Raw genomic sequence first — 26,840 nt, forward strand, 5'->3', positions numbered from 1 at the left:
TTGAGGGTTGGTATCACTGCTGGGGTGGTAGAAAAGGAAGAAATACACTGATAGAGAGGTGTCACTGAAAAATGGTATTGGTGTCCTCTCTTTATGGCCTTAGCAGCCCCCAAGCTTTTCTTGCAAGAGTTAAATGTCTTTATCTGGAGAACCAATGCAATGAAAACTCCTCACTGTCTGATAGGAGCTAGGAATAAAGATAAATGCATGAATGTAGGCTGACACAGGAGAGGAAGGCAGCTTGTGCATCAAGTTTTATCCCCTGCTGTTGCAGAATACTGAAGTCATGTAAATTTCTCAGCCTCCCATGTGGTAGGGTTTTCCTCCATCTCATTCCCGTGAGACAGTGGTTGGAGCATCTCGCCCTCCTCATGGTTAGGCACGTGCTTGTGAATTCCATTCTTAGTGGATTCGTGGCCAAGTCTTAATCATTTCTTCTTATGCCAGAATTGTCTTTTAACTTGAATAGCTTCTCTGCCTCTCTGTTGCTTATCTCTCCTCCAACCCCCTGAAATTACACAGAAATTACATTCCTTCAAAATAGGTTACAAAACCTTGCTTAATGTTCGGGCCAGGCTGATAGCTCAGTAGCTCACTAGATAGGTTCCTCCCCCGTTCTTAAATACAGGTATTATGTTTGCTGCTTCTGTAGTCATTTGTATAACCTCTGACTGAAGAGATTTATTAAAAACTGAAGTTTTCCAGTAAGTTGAACTGAGAGCACAAATCTTGTTCTAAAGTATTCAGTTTTCTTCTGTGTATACATATATATATAATCTTGAAATACTGTATCTTGTACAATTCGCTTCCCTTCTCTGAAAGTTTTAGACCAAAATTGAATAACTTCGGTGTGCATTTTCTGCCTTCTTCTCTCAACCTGTGTGGTTAAAAATGACAGTCCATGCTACAGCTTAACCTGGGAGGGAGGAATGTTCTTCAGCTCCATTTTAGGGATGGTCTTCTGGACTTGGAAAAAGGTAAGGAACTGAGGGAAGGCAGAGGAAATCTTTGGAGTAGGAGGCAAACATCAAGGGAAATAAAAAGGCAGGAAACTGAAGACTAAAGTCATTACATGTTGTGATTTTTCTGAAATGTTTTAATTCTCCAAACTGCAAGCAATGATAAGAAAATTCCCTGTTGTCTTTCACTTAGAAAAATCCAGAATTAAAACTCTGAACATTTATACATAAATTGAACTGCAGGTGCACTTTTGCAGGGGAGGGGAAAGGATCTTAATGAAGTCTGTAAAAATGAATGAGAAAATTCTGTGGAGACTACAGAAAAATAATATATTTTCCTGAAACAGTGTGGGATAACTCCATAGGTCATCTTTTCATCTGAATGCTGGTTATTCAGCTTTCCCAAGTGAAGACGACTTAGATTCCAGTGTGTCGCATGCAAAACAACTGATGAGGGTGCAGTTTCCAAACTTTTTTTTCCCTCCTACAGCAAGAATTATTTTTTTCCCCCAATACCCTGGAAGCTTTTTGAATAGAAGTATTATTGCAGTCGGTGTGTCATTTTACTGTACTTCAGTTCATTTAGTCCCAGGTGTACTACGTGTGTGTTCGTTCTAGGGGAGGGCATGGGAGCCTTGCCAAGCCCTTCAGTTATTCTTGGCTCAGAGCCTAAGCACTACATTTTTCTAACTTATGAAATGAATTTCAACTTGTAACCTGTGGCACTTTCAAGGTCATGATTGGAAGGTGTCAGGTGTGCTTTAAGAATAGCTCAGCAAGGAAAGGACCTCTTTTAAAAGTTTCTTTTTGTTTCCTTTCTTTTCTTTTTTTCCTCTTTTTTTTTCCTTTTTTTTTTTTTTTTTTAAATAATTGCTGGCTAACAAATAGCCCAGAAAGCAAACTAGCATGAACTCTTCAACACCTCTCCAGATTCAACAAGACTGACATTTATAGCTTTATTGTAGCAGAGACATGGCATTTGGATTCAGATTGTTTGGACTGCAGAGTGTCAGTATAAATAGCTATGATTGACTTTTGTATGGAGCACATCTGGAAGCAATTTATGGCATTCCAGCTAGATTAAAGCATGTTTTAAAGGCATTTCACCAGTCTTTTTTTCCTTCTTTTTTTCTGGCTATGGTGAATAAAGTTTCAAAGACAGTTTAGCTGCTGTTTCTGTTAATGTGGACCATAGTGAAGTCAAATTAAGGGCAACTGGGGAAAATGGTGCATTTGTTTGTTTTTGTTTGTTTTGCTTTGTTTCCCAGAATAGAAAAACCCTGAAGTGAGTGCAACTGGGGCTATATTCTCCTTTGGAAGGTAAGATACGGCATTTGACACCAGGATGCTTACACTCTGAAAGCCAGTGAACTAAACAAACATGAGGTGCTGGAAATATGGACTCAAAGAACAAATTTGAAAGACTTAAGTATTTGCTAGTGGAGGCTGAAAGGATGGGGCACAAGAACCAGCTCATTGTTTTTGAAGAATATGAAAAGGTACAGAACCAAAGAAGAAAAAGAAGAGCAATCATTTAGCGTGACCCACTGTGATGTAGTTGGTAGTTGGGATAATATCAGGAAATTAAACTCATGAAAATGGAAGCTGGCTGGAAAAGAGGTTTACCTAAAAGGGCTGTTTCACTGTGGCATGGAGATGAAGCAGGGATAGCAAAATGAACTTGTGCTGCAGAGTATACTGGTTTGTGAGCACTTTGTATCTCTGCAGTAGACCCACTGGCTTGTTAAAGCTTTCCTGCTTGTGGTTGTGGTGAACTGGGTTAAAGGTTTGAGCAGCACAGTTTCTCTAAATGCTGCTGGGGCTGTGGGGCTGGCTGCTGTTGGAACATGTTGGGAAAAACCTACTGTGAAGCAGCAAAAAGCTGAAAATGCTGCCACTGACGCTGTCACCACAGCATATCGGGTCTGACTGATGAGGTTGTCTCCTCCAGTCTTTGTAGGGATGTGTGGGTGTTGCTGGTCCATTTTTGTTTCTATTTACAGAATGGGACTACCTGTTCCTTTTGCCTCATGGTGTTTTTTCTGGCAGCACAATACATGTCAGATGTGCTGTCTGCAGAGGTACCTGTGGTCAGAGATGGGGCTTTAACAAAAGTGGGCAAAGGATGACCTTTAGCCTGTCTGGTTTGCCTGAGCTATGGAGAAAGGGTAGCATGGGCGTAGACTTGAACACAGGAGAGCCTATCTCCAAGCCAGCCAGTGACCATGTTGCTCCATTTTTACTGCTGTCAGTACCTGAACAAGCTCATATAATTCTGTTTTGTAAGCATTATTCCATGCTGTTGGAAGTGGAGGTGAAAAGTACAATGTCTGGTTCAGTTTCTCATGTCCTTGACCAGTGCTGTGAAAGTATGAGCTTCTTTGGTTCTACCTTTAAAAAAGTATTTAGGATGATAACATAAAATGGGCAAGCAAGAGGAAAAAAAAGAGGTTCTGAGACTATTAAAGTAGATAAATGCAGTTTGAAATTAATATAGGGAAGGGTATGAAAGCACATGACTTCTTGGTAGGAGCTGTCTGCTGTGAGGATAAATAAAGAAAAGAAAAGAAAAGAATTGTAAAAGTCTTGAAGGGGGGATATTACTTTGGCAGCTAGCTTGGTGGCAAAAGTGCTTGGTAGATAATTTTTTTTTAAATGCTGTAACTTAATTTTTTAATGCGCTTCTGGCGTACCTCATGCCAAATATGAGGTTACATGTATCATGACACATATTATTTCGATTTATTTTATTCCAGTCTTAATAAATCCCACTTTTAATTTGTCCATATGAATCTCAAACTGCCCTCTAGGAATTTTATGCAGACTGCAGGGGAAAGGTTAAACAATATTCACCCTTCAAGAAGTAGCAGTGACAATGAGCTCCCTGAGCTTAACCCACTTGGATCTTTTCCCAGCCAAGACAGAACACAGACAATATGCACAAAAAGGATGTTGGTGCTCTGCAAGGGTCTGGAGTCTGGCAGGTGCATGATGATTGTGTAATTACTCTTGCAGGACTAAGTTTAAGAGTTCATTGAAATATTTCATACATGGAAAGAGTGTGTTTGCATGTATAAAATCTTCATTATATATCAACAAAAACAGGTGGTAGAAAGCTTTTTTTTGAAAGTACATCTATTTAGCATCTGGCTAAATCCTTTTGAAGGCAGTGAGTGGAGTGGACTTGCTTTCCTTGTTAAGAAAAGAATTTCTGTGCCATTTTATGTCACCTGGGCTCACTTTTATAGTACCAGAAGTCTGTGTTGTTCAGATTTTGCATCTGAATAATTTGCTGTGAAATTCTGTGCCATGACAGGGTGTACCTCGCGCTTCAGCATCTGAGCTTTATTTGTTAAAAAAAATATCTTTCTGGTTCTCTTGCTTGTGAAGATAGATAGACATTATGCCTTAAACAAGAGGTGCTAAACCAGTGCACTGCTCTTCCCAAATTTTCACACAGCCTGGAGCAAAAGGCATCCAGTTTGAATCGTTCAGTCCCTCTTAGAATGGGAGCTCTTGACTGCTACTTCACATGGTGCTGTTGCTCATTTCCCATGTTTAGAAGTAACATCATCAATATTAAAGGTTTTTCTAGCAGTTGGAGGGAAGAGTGGAATTGCCTTACAGCTGGGTGCTGCCTAAACAGTGTTGGGATCCACTGAATACCCTCCCAGTTCCCTCAGTTTAGCCGTAGCCACTGGCATAAATTGCTTTGGGTACTCCCAAATGTGACATTGAAATACTCATAGCAACAACTTAAGTCTTGCAGGCACCTTCCTTTGTCACAACTGACAACTAGAAATAGACAAGGCTACACTTGCAAACCTGCTGAGGTGCTGGAAGTTTTCACAATGGGTATTTTGTGATATTTTTCTAAGTTCCTGAACTGGTTCAGTTTTGCATAGGGATTTGTATATACTTTTGTAAAAAAAAAAATTAAAAAATAGCAGCGTTTTGGTGCTGCATCTCCTCTGGCATCAACGGTACTTGTGATGGTTTCAGCAGAGCAAAGATGCTTTCCCCACTCCTTCCAGGAGCATTCCTACTCACAGCCTGCAGCCTTTCTGAGCAGTCAGCAGGAATAACCAGCACGGCCAGCGCTGCATTCGTGCGTGGGCCCTGGAAGAAAACACACAGAAAATGAGTGTAATTGGTTTATGCTGCCTGATTAATTTATTACTTATTTCCTGACAAGTTCATTGAAATGTAATTTTCTGAGTGGTGATAATATCCACAGAGTAAAAGATGGAGGGAGGACAAGTTGAGAATACTAAATCGCTAGCAGTATTGTAGCAGGGAGACTTTGTTGGGCTTTTCATTAGAGATTGCATTCTGTTATTATGCGACCTCATTAGTTATGCTGATTGTGGCAGGGGAAACTTTAATGACTGCTGTGTTGGGCATTGGAAACATATTTTAACTTACTGATGTAGAATATGGAAAATAATTGCTGGAGCTGTATTAGCAGGATGGATAGGGGCACCTTAGACTCTCCATTACTCTCAGAAATGGAGAGCTCAGAGATTGCTCTCGTTATGGATGGTAGTTGACTTTTTTGGTGTTTTTGTTGTTACAGCTTTATAGAGTACACTTTTTATTGTTTTCAACGGCTTTATTCTTTTCAGTGCTGAATTCTCAAGCCACCTTGTAGGTTGTTATTAGCTGTCCTGTAAAATTCACAAGCTGGCTTCGCGTGATGCAATTATTTAGCCGTCACATAAAATATATATCTGGTCATCTCTTATCAGGCTCATTTAAACAAAGATATTTAAAATTGACATTCCTACACAAGTGTCTAATTTACAAATAGCAGTAAATAGTCCAGGCAGTGTGCCAGAGGCACCACGGAGGCTTGTAACCTGATGCTGGCTGCAGTGGATGAGGGCTGTGACAGTTCCATGCTTTTGTAATAATTAAAACATTGAACTGTTCTTTTCCCTGGTCCAAAACAGCATTGGTAGGATCGATGTTTAAATCAGACACTATATGGCTGCTGAGTGGACTTACTCCTAGTGTAAGCTCACCAGCAGTTTTCAAATAATTTTCTGTGTGGATTTTCTTAGTTTGGGATTGAGATTAGTCTGCAGAACACGTATTTTTTATATACATACATGCATCAATGGAAAGTATTATTTCGTGTGTTTTAATGAAACAGTAACATTTATAAACATAAATGTTGCCTGTTCACCAAAAAAGGTGTAATGCAAATTAAAATCAACATTTTATGAGGAAAGAGTTGGCAGGAGGTATGTGAGTTCACTTAATAAGAGCTACATTTTTTTTTTTTTTTTAATATTTCAAAGAGGCTATTTATAATGTCAGCCAAAAAGCTTTATAAATAAATGAGGCATTAGACTTACAACAGAAAACAGTATAAATTACAACAACGATGATGATTACCCATTTCACTGACAGGCATGTGTAACATTTTATTTGTGTTTGAACTGAGGGAGTCTGATGGTGTATTTTAGAAATAGGTAATGAAGAATTAATTGTTTCTTTATTAATATTAGTGACGTTTAATGGTAATATATCCTCTCACTCTTAGAATAGATGTGTGGGTGACATTGTTCAGAAGTGCTTTCCAATTATTTTAACAGAAACCATATGTACAGAGGGTAGGCGAAGTGCAGGATATCAAGTCTAGGTAATTGATGCTATGCAGACTTTATAGACTTTCTCATTTCGTTTTTAATTAAAGTTTCAGTGCAATAGAATCCTTTAAAGTAAATTAAAATTAATCATCAGTAGGTAAAGCTGCTCTGCGGAGAACATAAAGCCGCCAAAACTCTTTTTCATACTGTGCATATATTGATCAATCAGTCAATATTAATTGATTTATATGTAAATGTACCATGTGAACTATTTGGGAAACCTAAAAAATGTTGGATGTGAATCCTATTAGGGCAACAGTTATTTTGTCATGGGTGTCAGTCAATAAATACTTAAGTAGATTACAGATCCAATATAAATTGTACTAGTTCAACTATGTGATTGCATTTCAAAAACTCTACTCTACATGGTTATTTTTCAAAAGATATTTTAATGCCATTTCCTTTTTTGTTCATGTTGCAATATTCCTTTCTACAGTGATGATCTTTGAGATCATCAGTATTGAATGGTACATGAAAATGACTTTTAAAAATTGCTTTTAAAAATATGCATGTATGGTTTTTGATGAAACTTGTTGTATGCTATGTACTTTGTTGTTGTTGTTAGAAATCAGTATTTTCCACTGAAGGAGATTCCCTTTAAATGAAGTAGTGAATTAAGTTAACTTTTCAGTAATTCAGTGGTGTGTGATAAAATATTGTGAATTGCTATAAAGGAAAAGTCCCAGATTTTATTTAGATAAAAATCTTTCTGGTGTTAGAAGATGAAATCCTGACACTGTTGAAATCATTGTAAAATATCCTGTTGAGTTCAATGGCATTAACAGTTTCACCTTCTGAGTTTGTTGAAAGTAAGGCTAACATGTTAGGAATTAAGATAAGGTGATCTGGGCTTTGAACTTCCTCAGAACCTTCTGCAAATCCAAACCATATTTCTTTGTACATCAGCTGCCTGGATGGAAAATGGTGATAATAATTTCTTACATCGTAGAAATGCTGAAGAGAGAAACTAAAAGCTGACAGGGTTTTGTTTTTTTTTTTGGGTTCTGGTGAGTTTGGAATTGTGCAAGTATGTAGGTGGGTTCAACAAGTACCCACAGTGTCTGAGTGTTGCATAAAGAGCAACCTAGGAATTGTGTGTGTTGTCCAGATAACTCCTTAATTCATGGAAAACGCAAAAATAACTTTGTACCTAGGAAGTTGTCACGATCTTCACTGAGTGGCATAATTTCACTGTGTTGTGAGATACAACAAATACTGGATAGGTGAGAGAACCTTTCCTATGTCTTTCACGTTTGTTCTCTGTTGACAAGGAGAAAGATGAGCAGATGACAAGCTAATTTAAGCACATGCTGAACTTTAAGCATATAACTAAGCAGTGTGTTTAAATGCATGTTTTCCTGGTCTGAGGACCTGCAGCTCTTGCTCAACGAGCAGGATCTAAAGAGATCCAAGCCGTGATAAGACATAAGGACTTAGCACACAGTCTTTTTTCATTGAAGATGTAAATTCTAAGGTAAAACAAAATTCCATTGTGCAAGCCCTATGGTTTTTCTTTGTCATATTCATGTAGTTCTGCTTGGGAATGGTAAAATACCTTCTTTTTGTTCATGCACCTGTGTGAGGTTTAATTCAGGTTAGAGAGCCTGAGCACTGTGGGGGTTTCGGGTTTGGTGGTAATGAAAAACAGATAATCCACATGGTTTTGTGCAAATAAGAAGGGCATGTAGAGGGCGTGTGACTGAGTGAGTTGGGCTGACAGTATTTTTAATGATACAAGAAGAATAAAATAATCCTTTACTTTCTTCAGTCACCCATTTATTGGGCACTAAGAACAATTAAATATGGGAAATAAAATCGAATGGCCTTTTAAGCAATCAATGTAAACTTCTGTACTGAATTACTGAAGAATAAAAATATACTGTGTCATCAGTCTTTAAATACCTCGCTCATTAAAAGGTTGTGCACTGACCTCTGAGCCCTAATCCTCTGGATTATTAGTATTAATTTCTTTTTCTTTTTTGTCTTTTTCATTTTTTTACCAGACAGAGGGAGTCAGTTTCCACATCTATCAAATTAGGGCATGGCTTTAAGAAAGCAAGTTATGTGATGTTTAGTTTGAAAGGAGAAAGAATATGGTTCTGTCTCTCTGCATTGTTTGTGTGGTGTGTGTGTAAATTTAACATTTTAAAGGAGTGGTGGTTTTGTTTTTAAAGAAGAAGGACGTGACTTTTTCAGTGTGTCAGGTATCCATCCAAATGAGGTTATAAGCCCAGGTTTCAGCCTGTGCCTGCTCCCCAGGCTGCAGAAGCTTGGGGTGGGAGAGCTGATGTGCTTCACTGGTCACAGAGGGGACTCCGGGAGCCAGAGCAGCTCCGGCAGCCGGAGGGTTTCTCTCCCACGTGCATCTGCCCATCGCATGACCCAGCTACTTGGTTCCTCGGTGAACTATGGGATGATGGGTCATAGCACCGCAAGGAACAAATCTTCAGCCTTAGTGAGATCTCAGTGACTTGCAAGTACGTGGCTACTGCTGGCGGGTGGAAAGCTGGTTTATTTTCAAGCCAGTAGCTCCGAGTGTTGATTTTCATCTGGTTTTCCACAGCCCTTTCTTTTTTATGTTCTCTCTCTGCTAGCAGCCAAATATTATTTAGGTATTTTGTTGCTCTCTGTTTCTGCCTGGTTGTCATCTCACAGCAGTAGTTTCAGCAGAATGAACTTATTGGTGCACGCTTCACATGTTGTGGCATGGCACTGAACTGCTCCACTGCAGAGTTTTAGGGTGATCATGATGGCCTAAAAAACTTTTCTTTGCAGAGTTGAAAGTGGTGAGCTACTTATGTGGCAAGGGTGGTCTTTGGGGGTAAAGGAAAACCATTTTAGCCATACCAAAATGTTGAAGAACAGAGCAGGGTATCCTCTTGGGGTGAGAGCAGCAAAGGTGATTCCTTCCATGGTTGAACTTCAAGAAAGATAGTTGTCATGGTTTATGTTCTTTTTATTGATAAGTATGCTCTCCAGGGCCCAGTCTCTCTGTTTGTGGCCTGTGCATAGGCTCAAGCCTAAGCCATAGTGTCTTCAAGTTCACTTTTTGGGGAAATTGAACACCATGCCACTTCCACTGCCTGGATGGATGAGTGCTGTGATGGAGTTGTGGCTGTGCCTTCATTATCCTAAGCATTTTTGTGACCACGACTGGTTTCCCTTTCCAAGTTGTAAGTGATGGGTAGAGCATTTTTCTCTGCAGTCAGTATTGGCACTGCCTGTTTGCAGCTATTGCAAGTCTGGGTATCTTTCTAGTGCCTGCAGTGCATTTGCAGTGGGACAGCTTTAAAAGGCTCAGCAGTAATTGCCTGGTATTCATTGATTCATCTTATATTTATTGTGGTGACTTTAACAAAGCTGATCTCATTTCATATTCATCCCAGTGTTCATACACAATGTTTCACTATAATTCATCATCGTTTAATGGGAATGTTGCCCTGAAACCTTTTTGCTCAGAGGGAAATCTGGATTTGTCTCATCACCGTTTTACCCACAGCAGATTTGTCAGTCAGGAAGATTTTTCACAGGAATGCTAACATTGATGTGTGAAGCAGATTCAGTTGCTGGAAATCAGAATAGAAAGGAAAAAAAAAGTTTATTTCTGCATCTAGGAAGAGAAGCACTAGGAGACAAACTATTGAAGAGTTCCGAACAGGCTTATGAAATAGCTATAAATTCATATAAATCACTTTTAAAAGGCATAAAAGGCATGTTACCTATTTCTAATTCCATCATCCAAATTCTGAACTGTAGTTGAAAACACTGCCTTTCCTTTCTTCTGGTATTTTCATAGGTCAGTGACTTGATGGTAAGTAATATTTCAGGTATTTTTCCAGATAAGAAGCTAAGCAGTTGTAATACCTGTCACAACTGCCTTTGCTAACAATGCATAAGATATTTACATTTTATTTTCTAGGTGTTTTCTTAAACACATACAGAGATCTCATGGAAATTTGGAACAGAACCTTCTTCTGTTCTTCATGTATTTGCATGAAAATTTGTTATTCATGTGTTCAGTTACCCAAGTATTTGCCCTCTAAGTTTTTTGAGCTATATATTTGCATATTTTAGTTTTTCAGTTAACTTTATTTAGCAAACATTTGATCTGCAGACTGGATAAAGCTGGGTGTTGCTGTGACCGGGGAAAAAACTTCGGCTGAAGTGGAAGAGCAGCCCCCTTGCCTTGTTCCTTATATAGTGGAGTCTTCGGTAGGGCCTGACACAAGGTCCTTGCCAGTCTGTTTGGTGGCTGACATTGATGCGAGCGTGCTTTTCTTCAGGCCAATAAAGGACTGTTTGTTTTAGGCACTTACTCCCTTTTTTTGCTAGCATCTCCATAAATGGAGTTTTTCTATAAATAGTGCTATTACCTGCCGGATGCCTTTTTCCCTTCAAGTTTGACAGCGTTTCTCTTCCTTGCCTTATAGTCCACTACAGCACAGAGCCTAGCAGTTTATTTTGTGTGATGTCTATTTTCCTTCGTTTTCCGCTGTCTAAAGTGCTCCAGTGTTTTGTTGCTTGAACTCTAATTACCTTTGAACTTATTATTATAGAAAAAGTATGGGCCTAAAGGTGTGCTTCAAATGGAGAAGTCCTTCAAGTCTGGGAATTGCTTTTCTAAAATTGTGAGTAGCGAAAATCTTGCTTGAAATTATTTCTGCATCTTGAGCTGATTGTGGCTAGAGGAGGGCCAGCTTTCTTGGTGCAAAGTGCTGCAGCCACCTGGGACAGTGGTCCTGCCAGCCAGGAGGGGGAAGGTGACAGCAGCTCTCCACGGGTGTCCTGCTTGTTCCTTCTGGGACCGGGCTGGGCTTATCTTCAGGATGATTTTACCCTGCGCTTTATTTATTGGCAACTTCAGCACGATATTTTTCTGTCATGACAGTAATAGACATAATTGAATTTTTCTCTTTGAAAGTGATGTAAAATCTCCTGCATTAGAATAATATTAATGATTTGGAGAAGAAGAGAGGGCAAAACAAAAAGCGCATTTTCTTGTTAGTCCTCCTTTGGATGCACCAAAGAAATAAGGAGTTACTGAAAATTGTATTACAACCTGGTACCTAGGCTGGAAAGAGATTGCTTCCAAGACCGTGTGATTGGCTTGGGCCGCTTCTCTTTGCAGCCAGCTCTAAAAAAAAGAGTAGTAAGTGGCAAACAGCTTTTTAGTTTTATCTCTGTTGTTGGCTTGTTGCATCTCTCACTTCTGTCTGTTGTCCCTTAGCTCAGGAATGTTTTTTTCCCCAGGGCTGCTTCTCTCAAGGAGGTTTTCTCAGTCAGTAGTCCAGAGAAATTTCTTCAATCCATCACTGGTCTTCTATGGGATGATCCTGAGGTCTAGACTTGTCCTGTCTGTACTGCTGTCCATGTTGTACTGCTCCCAAATGAACCTTTTCTTTTTTTTCTGTTTTGGCAGCGAGATGGTAGCAGCAATGGTAGAACTGCATTGTATTTCTAAATTAGAAATTGTAGAAATTAGAAATTTCTAAGTTAGAAATTGTATTTCTAATTTGTAATCTGTGCAATCTCCTGGTCAAAGAGGGTGCTTGCCTTGATAATGTACCTGAAGACTTTGGTGTGCGTTGTACCATCAGCTACATAAATCATGTTTACTTTCCTTGATGATGAATTTCTTCTTCAGCTTTGAGGTAGAACACAGAGACACAGGTATGTTTTGTACATACTTAAACATCTGTAATAGTGTAGTTAAGCTGTTGTGCCAACTGAAAGCGTTACCCACATCTTCTGTGCTGAGGTGAGGGTACTGCTTCTGTGGGGCTGAGATGCCTTCTGTGTATGTGAGCAGGGTCTGGGAGAACCTGTGGAGTTTGCACCCAAAAGTAGCTACGAAGTGGTGATGGGCAACTGCCTTTGGTGTATATTTTCATAAAATGCTGTTTGGTCTTTCTTCCGTTGCAGATTTGCCTGGATGGTTAGTGGATGGTAGTAAGATGATGTGAGAAGCAGGAGAGCAGGATATTCCAAGGAGTTTTCCTGGAGTGCATGGAGGGATGGGCGAAAACATGGCAATGTTGAGAATACTGCACGCACAGCGCGTGGTCATCGCTAGTACGTGTACCTGTGCCCTTATATTGCACAGGGTAATGTACCAAGGACACTTAGAGTACACACTGCATGGACTGCCTGGTTTAGGTGAAGTGGGACATGATTCAGGTAGCATCCAAGTATGACAGTATTTGGCAAAGTAATGGGTAATGCTAGTATTGCTGCTGATGTCCACAATAAACACCTCAGTTTTCCCTATTGATGTCAAATTGTAGAGAAGGGCTGTTACTGAAAAATGTCTTTGTTTTCTTGTAAGCACGCTGTGTTATCCACTTTGGGTGTACTGCTAAAATCCAGTTATATTTATATTATAGTGCTGATGAATATTAATCATGTTAAATGGGTTTTACAAAACGAAGATTATCCAAAAAAGCATTTATAGAAGTGTTAAGTAAATGTAAGTGTTTGTGTTTATAGTGAAGATAAATAGCCTTATGCTGATCAGAACACTGGACATACACTGAAGTAAGGCCTGAGACATCCCAATTTGAACGTCAGAATGGCATGATCCAGAATCTTATGGTCCCATGCACGTGGTAGGGTTGTGAAAGTAACTTTTCCCAAAAGCCTGGTGAAGATTTACAGCCACCAGTGGTGTTAGTAGAGTGACAAGAAGTAGAGACTTCCTAAATTAAATATTTTAGGTGTTTTTAATTTGTCCTAATTCTTTAGAAGAGCTGGGTGAAGCTGACAAGTGATGCAGATGTGTTAAGACCTCGGTCAAAGTCCAGTAAAAACCTGATGTGAGCTGTAAACTGGTTTTTGCATGTTCAGTTGCAGGGGAGGGCTGTTCCCTGCATTAACAGCCCTAAGCTTGACTCCCTTGGCTCCTTTAGGAGTAGTAAGTCATTGCTGTGATGATATGCCTCAGTGATTTTACTGTCTATGAAATAGAGACCATCTTCATATGAACCTCTGGGGGTTCTTTGTAATAATATTGTATTTTTTAAAAATGGCTGTACCACTCTACATAATCTCCGCTAATCGGTACATAAACCCTGTTTGGCAGTTTAAACTGTATGCACAAAATACAAGATTTGGCTCTGCCTATTCCAATAGTTAAAAGCTTTACTCTGGTGCAAAGCACATCTTTAATTGTTTCTAAGTGCAGTACACAGGCTTGTCTTTCTGTATGCCAGATATTTCCTATTTTTTTTCTGTTCCATTGTATCTCTGAGCAAACAAAATCTTGGCTAAATTGAAGGATTACTTTCTGAAATAAAGCCTTGTTCTGTGGAGTTTGCATAAACTAATCCCTCCTGTTGTTCAGAGTTGATAGAATAAAAATTCCGTGTCCATTATTCTGGCATTTTCACCAAGTAATCTTATGTCTGGAGCCAGTTTTCATCTATTTTTAATATATTCTTGATGGATGGGTTTATTTTCTACCTACATATGGCAAAAATGTATCGTTTTAAGCAAGTTACCCTGCTCCCTCTTTCCCCGCAAACAAAGGCACTTTCATTAATCTGCTTTCAGAAGCTTGAAACTAGAAGTTTCTCTTCCTGTGCATGAGTAATTATAGGTGGGCCATGGATTAAATAACCTACTGGAAAATCTTTTTTCATTTGTAGCATGGCTGAGGACTTTGAGAATGAGTCTTGTCTGTTCAAGCCTCTGTACTGTGGAAAAAGGCACAAAAGCCATTGGTAGGCTGGAAAAATAAGCTGTTTTTCACAGCTTGGCCATTTTTGCCCTCCATGTTGTAGTTGGCATTAGTAATGGAAGAAGGAGTCATATGATGCTACTGCTAGGTAATGTGGTTTCTTTTAATTTCAGGATTCTAAATCTCTGTTTTAAATAAGTTTAAGTAAAATACAACTTTATAAACACCTGTTTCTTTGTCAAATGGAATAATAGAAGGGTTTGGTTTGAAAGGGACCTTAAAGACCATCTAGTTTCAGCCCCCCTGTCCTCTTCCACTAGTAGAACAGTAGGTGAGAGAGACAAATAGTCTTCCAAGGTTTCCACCATTCCATGTTTAGTAATCATGAAAAGATACATCTGAATTTTCTAGAAACTGATTTTACTTGCTTTTCACCTGGCTTTTTAGGACTGGAAGGTATATGGAGGATTTGGGGTTTGTTTTCCTTTTTTTTTTCCTCCTCTCTCTAGACACAGCTAAGGAAACGAAACTCCATCACTCTTCATTCAAAGTCAGCACTGTCCCCTTGTTTGCTGGTGGTCTTGTCTGGTATAAATGTGTATTTCTCTCACTGTGCTTCCATCAAGCTGCCACTGCTTGCAGATCCAGCCCCTCTGGAGGCTTGCTCAGTCTCACATGTGACACCCATAATACCCACCCTGAAGTGGCTGAAGGTAGAGTCATGTTCTTCCTTGCTCAAGGAGCAGATACTGCTCCAGTTGATGTAGATTGTCCATAGCCCCCACCTCTTGCCATCCACTAGGTCAAGAGAACATGTTCCTGACCTTGTCAGTGAAGTGATATGGGTGATATTCTTCATGTTTGGAGAATGAAACTCTGGTGACTGTCCAGAGTGTGGCACCTTGTGTTTGGTTTTACAGTTGGGTCAGGATGTGGTAAATATTGCTTTGATATTAATGAGAAAGCATCTGCCTTTCAGTCTTTGGGCATCTCGCACAGATAGCTTGTTTCCTGGCATAGTGAGTGTTTTGCTTTTGATTTATAGTTTGCTTTTGGTGTCCACAGCTGCTTTTGGTGTCCGTCAGCTGTAGCCAACGCTTTCCGTATCAAATCTTGTAATTTTCCAGAGTTAAGATTCTGTTTTTATTAAACAAATGCTGCTTTAACATGTGGGCTGGCGGGCACATAGCAAATCTTCAGAAGGAAGACCAAAGTGTTTTGGTGGTCTTCCCTCTCCCACATCCCCCAAGCCAATGTCTTTGGATTGTTTCCATAAATATGCTGCACATCTGTGAATTACCAGACTTGTACAGTTACCTGGCTGGTACTAGATCATGCCAATCCTTCAGATGAGAGTGTGTATGTAAAAAAAAAATTAATTGCTGTGTTGATTCCTTTTCTAAGTGATGACACTACAGCACAGGGGTAAGTAAAATTTGCTTTTTGCTCTACCTCCTCAGATGATTTACACTACAAGGCAATTCTCATTAAGGAAGTCAATCAAATAGCCTGGTTTATATAAAGCTCAGTCACAGCTGGTAAGGATTATGTACAGAACAAAATCCAATGTTTGTTTTCATGTGTTTAGATTTCTAAAAGCCATTAAGGAGACCTAAGCTATGTTCTGGATGCCCTTCCTGTAATTAATACATAGTACAGAGAACAGTGGAATAGAAAGGACTGCTCATCTCTCTGTGATAGATATTCAGTGGCAACACAATGAGCTTGAAATGTTCCCAGTCTTCAGGGTAGAAAGCAAGACTGGCCTTGCAGCATGCTTTGAGTACTCAAAAATGGAGAATTTAGTACCCAAAGCATCCAAAGAATCACAAAGTTGAGACTCTGGATGGGAACACACCCAGCAGCTTCATCCAATTCTCAGCAAGGGGTTTCCAAGTTGGGACTACTGATTGATTGCAAGGGAGGGCAGGAGGGGGGGTAAGAACTTAAAGCAGAAGAAAAGGAAATAGAGAGAAATAGTGCTGCAGATGTTCAGCACTAGGCAAGGTAGACTAATAGTGTGACATTTCATTTGGAAATTTGCAGGCAGCCAGCAAAGCTTGATCATTGACGCTGCTGGCATTTCACACAAGCCACCCACTCTCTAAGCTTCGAAGCCATCTGCTCTGGGGCTGCTGTCTTTGTGCAGGTGTCTTGCAGCAATCTGGCACCTTGCTGGTGAGGAACAGCACCAGTGGAGTTTATGTGGGAAAGAGAGCATTTCAGAGATGGTCACATGGAAGAAAGGTGGTGGAGCTGCTTCTTGAACACACAAGAATCGACATTCCACCTGAATGTTCTAGTCATGTACAAAGTGGCTACAGAGTGGGGGTGCTGGAAAGATTCTTCTCCCCAACCAATATTTGACTCTGTCTTGGTCCAAATCTGTCATCAGCCAGTCCTCAAATGTACATGGTGTGTGCCTGTTAGAAGTATTACCATGACTTTTTTGCTAACTAGCTGGTTATAGAACATGTCTTTTATAAAGATGTGACAACTTCTAAGATCTTTTAAACCAAGGGCTCAGCCATAGCAGAGAATTCTTGTTAGTGGGTCTGAATGATAAGCTTGAGAGGGTGAGGAAACACCTACCTTCTGAGCATCTATTTCTCCTTACACTCTATTAAGCAAAGAGAAACTTTATTGCTTTGTTTGTTTCATAAGGGAGAAAGCAAAGGGCTGTAGGTGACAAATAATTCATTAAGTAGAGATAAAGCTATTTTAAATGTGAATATTTTTAACTGCTAATTAAAGTTGGAGGGGCTCAATTTATGGCACTTGGCAACTAAGACAAATGAATACAGTTGTTTTTGTTCTCTGAAGTATAAACTGCTTTCCTTGCTTGAGAAGCATCCTGTTTTCTTTAGGTTGAAGTATGTTTCGAACTTGTTTTCACCCTGAAGATTCACTTTGCCTTAATAAATTCTGTTCCTCACCAACTGCAGATGTTGAGGCTGGTGTCATAGTGACCAGGATGTTTTCTTTCCTTCATCTGTCTGTCTCCTTCATCTGTCTGTCTCCCTTTGCTGTTCAAGCTTTTTTTTTTTTTTTTTTTTTTACTTTTTTAAAAAAACTTTGTTTTAAATGTTCACTTTATTGTATTTTCTATGGGGGACAAGTAACCACCACTCTCGCCCAATTCTGCTATCATACTGCTTTATGGATGTGCATTATTATTTTTATTTTCTTACTATTTATTCTGTGACTAGGCCTTTCCTAGAGGAAAAATTCATGTCCCAGATGACCTCACTTCTTGTCAAACAGGTGTGTCTGACTTGCAGTGTCATTTCATCTGGACAGAGGAGATGAATACAAATGGGAACTTGTTGAAAAGTAATGCAGGAGAAATGTTTTTGTCTAGCAACTGTCATTTGCCACAAACTATTCTGCAGAACAATATGTATGAATTAAAATCAGGTTGCAGTTTTTAACAGTGTGTGGAGTGGGACAGAAGTGGAAAAGATACTTTAAGAGTCTGCTCTGCTCCTTGCTGGGTGGGCAGTGTGGGTCTGTGCAGGAGCATGTTTGTGTGCTTGCATATGTAAATTTGGGCACCTGGGTATGCACCCATCTGGAATGAGTTGGGCTCACATTTTCGTAGGATCAGACAAATAAACCCGTGATTGTCAGTTAAATGTCTTGGCTGTCTGTTACCTAAGGCTGAAAACACAAGCTGGCTTTCTACTTCACCTGCCTTGAAATGGTGTTGGGAATGGTACAGGACAGCTCTACTCCACTAGCATGTCGATATGCTACGTAATACTCCCTGCATCCAGCAGTTGTGTGGATGACATATGTCCTTACATGATCAGTTGTGCCTACAGTTACAACACTTGTTTTGTTGTTCAGAAAGCATATTAAAAGAAAAAAAAAAAAGATGAAAAGATGTAGGTTTCCCTTGGATGAGCTGCATTAAAAATAGTAGTGTCCTGACACTGGCTCTTTGGAGTAAAGAAATTATGCTGCTACTGGAGGACCTTTCTGTGCTAGGCAGTGTGCAAATACCCCACAGCAAATAGTCCTTGTGCTCAGAGGGACTGTGGTGTCAGTAGACAAGGCATGCATTGGTAGAAGGAGCTCAGACCAAATAAACATGGGATGGCAGCAAGTACCTTGCCAGGGACAGGGTTATTTATTGCTTTGTTTGTTTTTTTGGGGTTTTTTGTCTGTTTTGTGATGAAAGGGAGTCCAGTTATGTGACAAGAGGACAGAATTGAGCTTGGGGGGAGCAGAAAGAGTAAGTGAAACTTACTTCAAGTAAGTGAAGCTTGAAGAAGCTGATGCAAGGACATGACAAGCCAGAAGGAGAAAGCCCAGTGTGACATGCTGAGCAGTTTGGGGAGAACAGAGGGCAGGAGCCAGAGGGAGAGGAAGGTGTTGAGGAAGGCAGTGGACACAGCTGAAATTACAGTCGTGGCCATGCTCGGATGAAGAGAGGGAAGGAGGCCTGTGTTCAGGGTGAGTTGGATGCCCTGAGATGGTCTTGAGGGCCACTGGGGTGCAGAAGGAAGAGAAAAAGAGGGTTGGCTTGAGTCTTGAGTAGAAGTGGAGTGGGGATGGACTGTTTGATCTCACACTGTGCTGGCGTCAGGTTCAGTGGGGTACTTTGCTGAAGGCAAGGTACAACTTTTTACTTTCAAATAATGACTTAGTGATCACTAAGGCTAGTGCTTAAACAAAACTCATCCCAGTAAGTGAAATCCATTATGAGAGTACATCTGCATTGATTGTCATGCTGGATCTTTATCCTCTCCCAAGTGTAGGATGGCACATTATCTCCGCTTTCTTCAGACGGATGGTTAATCCATAGTCTTTTGCTGTCTCAGCACACTGATTGGGGATGAACTTGAGACAGATGGAAAGTTGAAGTCAAGTTCTATAAGTAAAAAGTGTACATTGGTTAACTCTGTGGAGGCCTTTAATTTTCCTCAGTGAAAAAACCGTGCCAAATGTTAAATAGGTATATTCCCGACATCTGTGCTGCAAAAAGAAGCCCAAGCAGGGGAAACCAGAATGCAATGGTCTGTGTTAGGCAGTAAGACAGGTAGTGTTATCACAGCCATCCCATTGGACTTTTAACTGTAGGGGTGATGTTTCATAATCCATCTTTTGCTGGAAATGGATTACAAAAAAAAATAAAATGCTGACCACAGAGCCTGCACACAGGATTCTGCTGAGCTGTGGCAGAGGACTTGCATGTCTGTCTTCTGACAGAGCTTTCTGTAATTTGAGTCATTAGTAGCTGTTTGAAAGCAGGTAGGTGTGCATTCTTTTCTCATTGTGGTACTTCTGAACACTGCATATGATGTTGCTCCCTAGCGCCTTGAGTGTTTTGGTTGATGAGGTATTCTCCCCACCTTAGATGGCAAGCCAAAAATTATTCTTCCTGCATTTCAGGACCATGAAATAGTCTAGTGAAGATTTGGGTGTTTTCTTCCATTTACTTTTGATAATGTTAGAGACGAAATAGAGGAGAACACGCTGCCCCGGGAGGTGTGGTTATTTGGCATTGTGCTCTTTGTTCCAGTTGTTTGTTAAAATTTAAGTAAATAAAGAGCTAAATTTTCCCTTGAGCCAGGTTGGTATTTCAAGAGACTTTTACTGTAACTAAGAGAAGTTGCCTGAGTACTCTTGGGGGATGTTGTCACTGTCATTACTATCCTGTAGTGAGCTGAGTAGCAGCGTAGAGGTGGTCTACAAAACCTGCTGAATATTAAATACATGCAAATATAAGAGGTATGCATGTATATAGCAGTAAATCTGTTCCGTAAAGTATGTAGTTTTTCTCTAGGTCTTATATAAAGCTGTGAATATAAGGACTCTAAACAGTAGTGTTTTCTTCCAAGCAGATAAAATGATATTCTGTTGTACTGTTAAAGTACACTCTCAGGGGTGCTCTTGAGGAAGACAGTGTAAAATACAAAGTTGGAAAAGCTGTTATACTTCATGTTTGATTTCTGCAGATTTTCAAACCTCAGAAAATGAAGTGATGCTTCATTAAAACTAAGATTGTCTAGACAATGAGTGTAAATACTTGCAATATGTTTAAATAGCATTATAACTTTTGCAGAATACAAGATTTTAAAGAAGAACTGAGTTGCCTTGTCTCTGCAATTATGAGTTACCTGTAGCATAACATTTAACACTCATAAGATGTTATACTGCATATATTTCACCATACTGCTTCTCAGATTCATATGAGACATTTATTTTCAGCACACAAATATATATAGAAAACCTAATGCTGACTGTAGTAGAATTAAAGTACTTGAGAATATTTAGGACATATGTAAGGAATAGTTTGAGGCTTGCTGGTGCTCTTGATGTAGATCATAGAATCATAGAATAGGTGGTCTGGATTTACCAGCATTAAAGATACAATTGTAAGCAAATACCACTAAAAATTGTGCCCCATAAAATAATGGCAACTGCTGTTTTCTTTGTGGTTGTGGATGAGCCTCACTATGATAGGTAGGGGTTAGATTCTGACAGATTGTGCTGTTGGTCTTGTCATTTGCATTTTTGTGGGTTTTATTGGTAAAATACAGATAAGGATTTTATAGTTAGAACTGTTACCGACAGCTTGGCATGCACTCATACTTAGTGCTATCAAAATGACACTTCTGCTTATGTAAACTTACATGCTTATTACTTATGTCTCCCAAGATAATTGTTCGCTAAACAAGGCAAATGTAAACAGGAGGCTATTTTTTCATAAAGTTGCTCCTTCAGCTTCCTGTCCATCCCAAAGGTCAAATCCTTTTTTTGTGAGACCAAAAACAGCTGCTGACGCAGCGGTGACAGTGAAGAATGACAATATTATGATCTGTGGTATGGTTAAGAACTCAGAGTTAAAGGTTGTAACAGAGAAACATCCTTTCAGCAGGTTTCTGCAAACCTTAATAAGTGGCAAAAGAAAAATGCTTTTGAAATGAGCACTCATTTAGAATGCTTATTTCTTCATAGTTTAGTCTTTAAGTACTTTTTTCCTGCAGAGGTCTTTACCTGCTAGGGTGCATTTATATTGCTCATATTGTACAAAATACCTGAGGTACTGAATAAAGCTGTGCTACCACCAACTCTGAATAACTCAATAGTATCGTCTTCAGCCCTGGTCTTATTGCCACTGTGAGGTGGAAAGTTTTATTAATGCTGTGCAGCACACTGAAGCTTGTAAAAGCTCAGGTAAAGGGCTGACTAACGATGGAGTAGGAGACTCAGCCCAAGTCCTCTGATAATAATAACCTCTGATAATCTGCTCCCACCTCATCTTTCACCATTACTGCTCAAGTTGGTTCCCATCTACGAAAGGGTTTGGGATGGAGGCCCAGGTCCCTGCAAGTGCTGTGGCCAAGGTGCAACTGTTAGACAAATTTTTTGGGAGTAGTGGTAGGAACAGTCTTGCTGGCACCACTGTGAGGACACTGGCAGAAGAAAAAAATGAAACCACACATCAGGGGCTCTTCTGTAATGAGCTGTTGTGGTCTAAAAAATTAACTCTGCTCCAGAAAATTTACTCTGTCCTGACCAAACCCAGTACCTGAGGTCTGGCACAGGCTTTTGAAATGGGCTGTGGAGCAGATATTTGTGCTGCATGAGGCTTAGTTCCCATTCTGGGTTCATCCCTGGCATTCAAAGCTGTTTTAGGTTTGCTCAGAAGAGTTCTACTGATTTCCCTTCCTAGTAATCCTCTACAAACCTGGTGGAGGAGGTTGGATTTATTCATAGCCACCTGTTTGTTTGTTTATTGTGGACCTGGGGGAAGTTTATTAGACATATTAGACATCAAGTTTATTTTTTGTTTTAGCTTTTAATGCTGGGTGTTCTGCAGTTCAGGATGTTTCACAGGGCAGCTTTTGTTGTGCTTTAAAAAAAGCTTTAATTACTTCTCTCTAGCTTCCCTTCCATACTTTTTGGTGGAATTTCAGTGATGTTTTTCTAGTTATGCTATTAATTTTTTTCTTTCATTAAAAAAGGCAGAAGGTTTCTTTAATGCATTCATTTTTGTGCTAAGAGAAGAAGGTGACATTTCATAGAATGATTTGGGTTGGAAGGAACCTTAAAGATTATCTAGTTCCAACCCCCCCACTATGGGTAGGGATTTCACTCACTAGATCAGGTTGTTCAGGATCCCATCCAATCTGGCCTTGAATGCTTCAGGGATCCACAACATTTCAAGGAGAATCAGATTTTCTGGAGTAGGCTGGAAGTTGGAAGTTGAGGGACCAGGGCTGTTGGATGATCCTTATGGTCCCTTCCAACCCAAGCCATTCTATGATTCTATGAATTAACTGTTGCAGAAAAAAAAAATATTTGCTTAGAGAAAGAAGTTAGGAAAATGCTTGCCTATTGCGGGAAAAGAAATGGCATTTTCTCTTTTTTTCCCAGACCAGACCATTCTGTTATTTTTATGTGTGTCCCTTGTTCCGAGCAGTCAGTTGAATTTCACAATACTTAAACTGGTATTTAAGAGTTAAATGTTGACAACTAGCAAACCTTTTAAAGTAGTAACCCAGCTAATGGTACAGCTGCCTCAATGAGATGTGCTGCTAAAGCTAGAAAAGCTCAAAAAGGAAAGAAGTTGGGTAATTCTCAGTAGAGGGTAGCAATGGCAGGTAAAACATTGTCAGTTAAAACATATTTTATCATGATTACCACAGAACTCATTATTATGATTAAAGATGTACTAGCCATGACATGCCAGCTACATGCTGGTAGCAGAAAATACCTGCTGTTTGTAGGTTATTATCAACCTCCTTTGAAGAAAATCAGTCTTTCTTTAAATTTGCAATGCAATGAAACCCCAGGCATTTCTTTGTATCTTTAATTTAAGCATGCTTTTCAAACACAGACACACAGCTGCAGTGAGCAACAAAATGGGTTTGTCATGTTTTGTGGCATCCCACTAAACAAAAAGGGATTTTTTGCAAGTATCTGTGTTAACATTTTGAGATTGTCTGATGAAATTCTGATCCATCTATCTATCTATATGAATGAAACAGAAGAAACTTTGTTAACAGTGCTTAACAGAGTACTGCACCTTATTTTGAAACCATAATTTTAATTATAATTTTTAATGTTATATTGTACCATAAATAGCATCAGGGGAAATTTCTACCATGAAAAAAAATCACTAACTCTACTGAAGTCATTGATTTTAAACTGTGGTTTGCCTATCATAGAGTCTGATGGAAAAAAATGACAAAAATGCAAGTATAAAATACAAGTTCAGATATAACTAAGTCCATTTCAGAAAGAGTTTCTTCTAAGTGTTTGCAGCAGTTATTTTTTCATGCAGAAATCTGTGTTAAGCATCAGATTCAATAAGCTGAAGTTACTTGGTGAGATAGATGCTGTGCAAATATTAAACTGCCTGCTTTGTCAGTGAACCCGCGGATGTGTCATTCCTCCTATCTTTATTATTTTTTAAATAATTCAGCACATGTGCACTATTAGCACTGTAATGTGAACACTCCCATGCTGAGGATTTTATTTTGCCTGAGAAGAAAATGAGCTTTGTCTCTCAAAAGGTTGTTGATATCTTGCCTTTTATGACGCGCTATTGTCTCCTGATGAAAGCGTCTCAGTAACTAGGTGGTAGTAAGCCTAAATATTATAGGGAGAGAAAGCTCTTCCATTTGCAGTTGTGTATTTGTAAACTTACTGGTTTTACTAACTACAGAAACTCAAAGACCAGCTAGTCATGTCTTTAGGGGTCAGTCTATGCCTATGGCTTAACAGCATTAAATCACAATTTCTATTTCTCTTTTCTGCGTGACTTATTTAATTTTTTTTTTAGAATTTGATCCTTTTTGTATCCTTGTTTTTTTTCTTATCAACTGATGTAAATTCAGCTTTCTATCTCCATCTTTTTTTCCCCTATGCCTCTCACTGTTGCAACTTACCTTGGATGGCAGGTTATTGGTTACTGCCTACGGGAGCCTTTTCCATGAGCTAATTTAGCTGTCAGTCTGAAATTGGTAAAAAGGATGAAAAATGGATCATAGGCCTGGGGCATGCCTAGACCAATATCTAGCATATTCCTATCTGGAAGTACGCTTATTAAAACAGATTTGAAAATATATTTTTTCCCAATCTTGCTCTGCCATCTTTTCATCCAGCTAAGAAAAACATTTTCACAGTGACACTACTGATTCTTTGGCAGCTCTCTTTTTTTTGAAAGGAGAAAACAGTATTTAGATACAAGATCAATAGAAAAACAAATAGACTATTATATTCCCTAGAGAAACCCCTAGAGAGAAGACAGATGTGCAGAAATTTAATATTCTTGTAGGCAAAAATCAGAAACATGGGGGTTCTGCTCAGCTGAAATGAGCTGTGGTAAATGTGTATGAAATAAACATTTAAAAAGGAGTAATAAAAAAAGGAACGCTTTCGGGCTAGGCTGAGGTGCTGTGTTTGAATTTGTGACCCCTTCAAAAAGTAATTTTGCACCTACAAATAGTGCTTACCTTAATATTATATGGTTCAGGCATAACTTCATATAGTGAGTGAAAGGAAGGCTTCTCTCCATCTGCTCTTTCAAGATGTATTCATCCATTCACAAAGTTCATACAGAGAACTGTCTCTTTAATGTTGCCTCCATTTTTTTTATGAAGATAATTATATTCTTCTGCCTGACCTTGAGCCTGTTGTTACTAGGATTAGGTACGTGCTTTGGTTTCTTTTCCAGAATAATTTGCAAAAAAAAGTAATCAAAATATAACTGTAATTTTCAATAACAGATTAAGTGTCTGTCCACTTTCTGTCCTTACAAGTCCAATCCTGTTGTTGTAGCTACTCAATGAAAGGAGTAAACTTAAACTTTCTGTATCTGCTTTGTCAGGCTTCTTCCTGGAGCTCCCGCACTAAACATCTAACCAGGATGATAAAGGGTTTCCCTCCTATTGGAGAGGCTGCAGGATGAGTCTTAAAGAAACAAGGTAATTGGCTGATGTCACACTTCAGTTGATGTTCTTGCACCTAACCACAAGTTTGTTTGGAGGATTACACATTCAGCTTTTTTGAAAAACACAAATTTTCCTTCCATCCAGTCGGTTTTCCCAATCACATTTGTGTCAAGGTCACCATTCTCTTCTTCCACTTTGAATTTGCCTAACACTGAAAACTAGGTGTGGATCAATAAACCTCACGTGTAATTTTAGACACACAAATACCATCACGGAGCTGTGAAAGCAGTGTTAGTTTCTATTCTTTATATTTAGCACATATCAGAAGCAGCTACAAGCTTCTGCCACTTGGACCTCTTTTTGGGTTGGACTAGATTTTCTACATGCAAAATTCTATACTGCCCTTTCCCTTAAGGAATATATTTTCCAAGTACAAGATACAATAGGTGTGTGTGTGTCTCAAATGATACAGGGATGGAGAAGTATGTGAGAAAGAGAGAAACTCAGCAGTATTACATGTAGTTCTTAAGCTACTTTTAAGTATGTTAAATCATTCCTGTTACTGATATCTTCTTCAAAACAGCATAATTTTACCTCTACCAACAGCTTTGTGTAATTTAGACATAAAATTGATTTAAAGGGAGTTGGATGTGCGTGGTATATAATCTTAAAAGTTGAAACATTAGCATTTTTGTTTGTGTTTTTCACTTTCTATCTCATGATTACTTGAAAATTTGAAATCTACTTACTTACTGGACATTTTTAACCTAAATGGAGTCTGTACTTGTGCACCTCTTAAATTGTCATTGTGGATTGTCATTTGTGAGTGGCTGTGACTCTTGATTGTGGAATTCTTAATGGAATTCTTGTGTGCTTTTGTGTATTTTGGCAAATACCTCTTTTATTAGTGTGGAAATACATAGGAAGAGAGGTCTTGTAACGTGGAAGTGTGGATCATGAACCTGTGGACACCAAATTTTGTTATTCTTACGTGAAGATAGTCTTGCCAAGAAAATAATGTAGGTTTCCAGAAGGACAATTTGTGTTAACACTAGAAGAGCAGCTTTAAAAAAATTCTTGTGTGAACATCTTTTTCTTCTTCTCGAGATTCAGAAATCTGCAAGAAAATCTAAGGATGAATGGTGATTTTTTTTCTCATGCTCACAAATGTTAAGCAATGCGTGCCTGCAAGCACGGGAATCGGATGGAAAAGTTATGATCAGATATGAAAACTGAGAAGGTCTGTTCAGAATGAACACACTTAGGAGACAAAAAAAAAAAAACCAAGTATGTACTAATTGGTCCTGATTTTGTAGAAACTGATCTTCTGCAGTTTTATTTGGTTGTTGAAGGATGTAGACTTTCATTATTAGGTGTTTTGAATTAGGTGGTATAGAGCCAGCAGGAGAGCTGGGGCTAGAGCTCCAGACATCATGGCAATTCTGCACTCTTATTTGCCACCATAAAGAAAAAAAAAAAAAAAAAAAAAGCTTCTTTTGTCAATAACTAATACTGTTGTTATGCATGTTACAAACCTGCAAGTCACTAGGCACACTTAACTGTTCTGGATTTTTACTGGGAATTTCTCACCAGCCCTTGAGGTGATGGTCCATGTTTCTCAGACAGCTTTACTTGGGCAGGA

The 26,840-nt window shown here is 39.1% G+C and overlaps 1 protein-coding gene across 6 annotated transcripts in view; it reads left to right on the forward strand.

The window, feature by feature from the left end:
• Window positions 1-26,840, forward strand: part of RARB (retinoic acid receptor beta) — a 329,805-nt gene that overhangs the window by 66,221 nt on the left and 236,744 nt on the right. For 2 of the 6 annotated variants that reach the window (XM_069007313.1, XM_069007314.1), the window contains exon 3: window positions 25,135-25,231. The exons of 3 other annotated variants lie outside the window; for them this stretch is intronic. The gene's annotated coding sequence lies outside the window, so the exon portion shown is untranslated. Of the gene's footprint in view, window positions 1-11,218; window positions 11,242-25,134; window positions 25,232-26,840 lie in introns of those variants that run through there. One more of the 6 variants, XM_069007317.1, reaches the window with a different exon arrangement.

This window comes from Aphelocoma coerulescens, chromosome 2 (assembly GCF_041296385.1).
Source record: "Aphelocoma coerulescens isolate FSJ_1873_10779 chromosome 2, UR_Acoe_1.0, whole genome shotgun sequence".
In the NCBI taxonomy this organism is placed as follows: domain Eukaryota; kingdom Metazoa; phylum Chordata; class Aves; order Passeriformes; family Corvidae; genus Aphelocoma; species Aphelocoma coerulescens.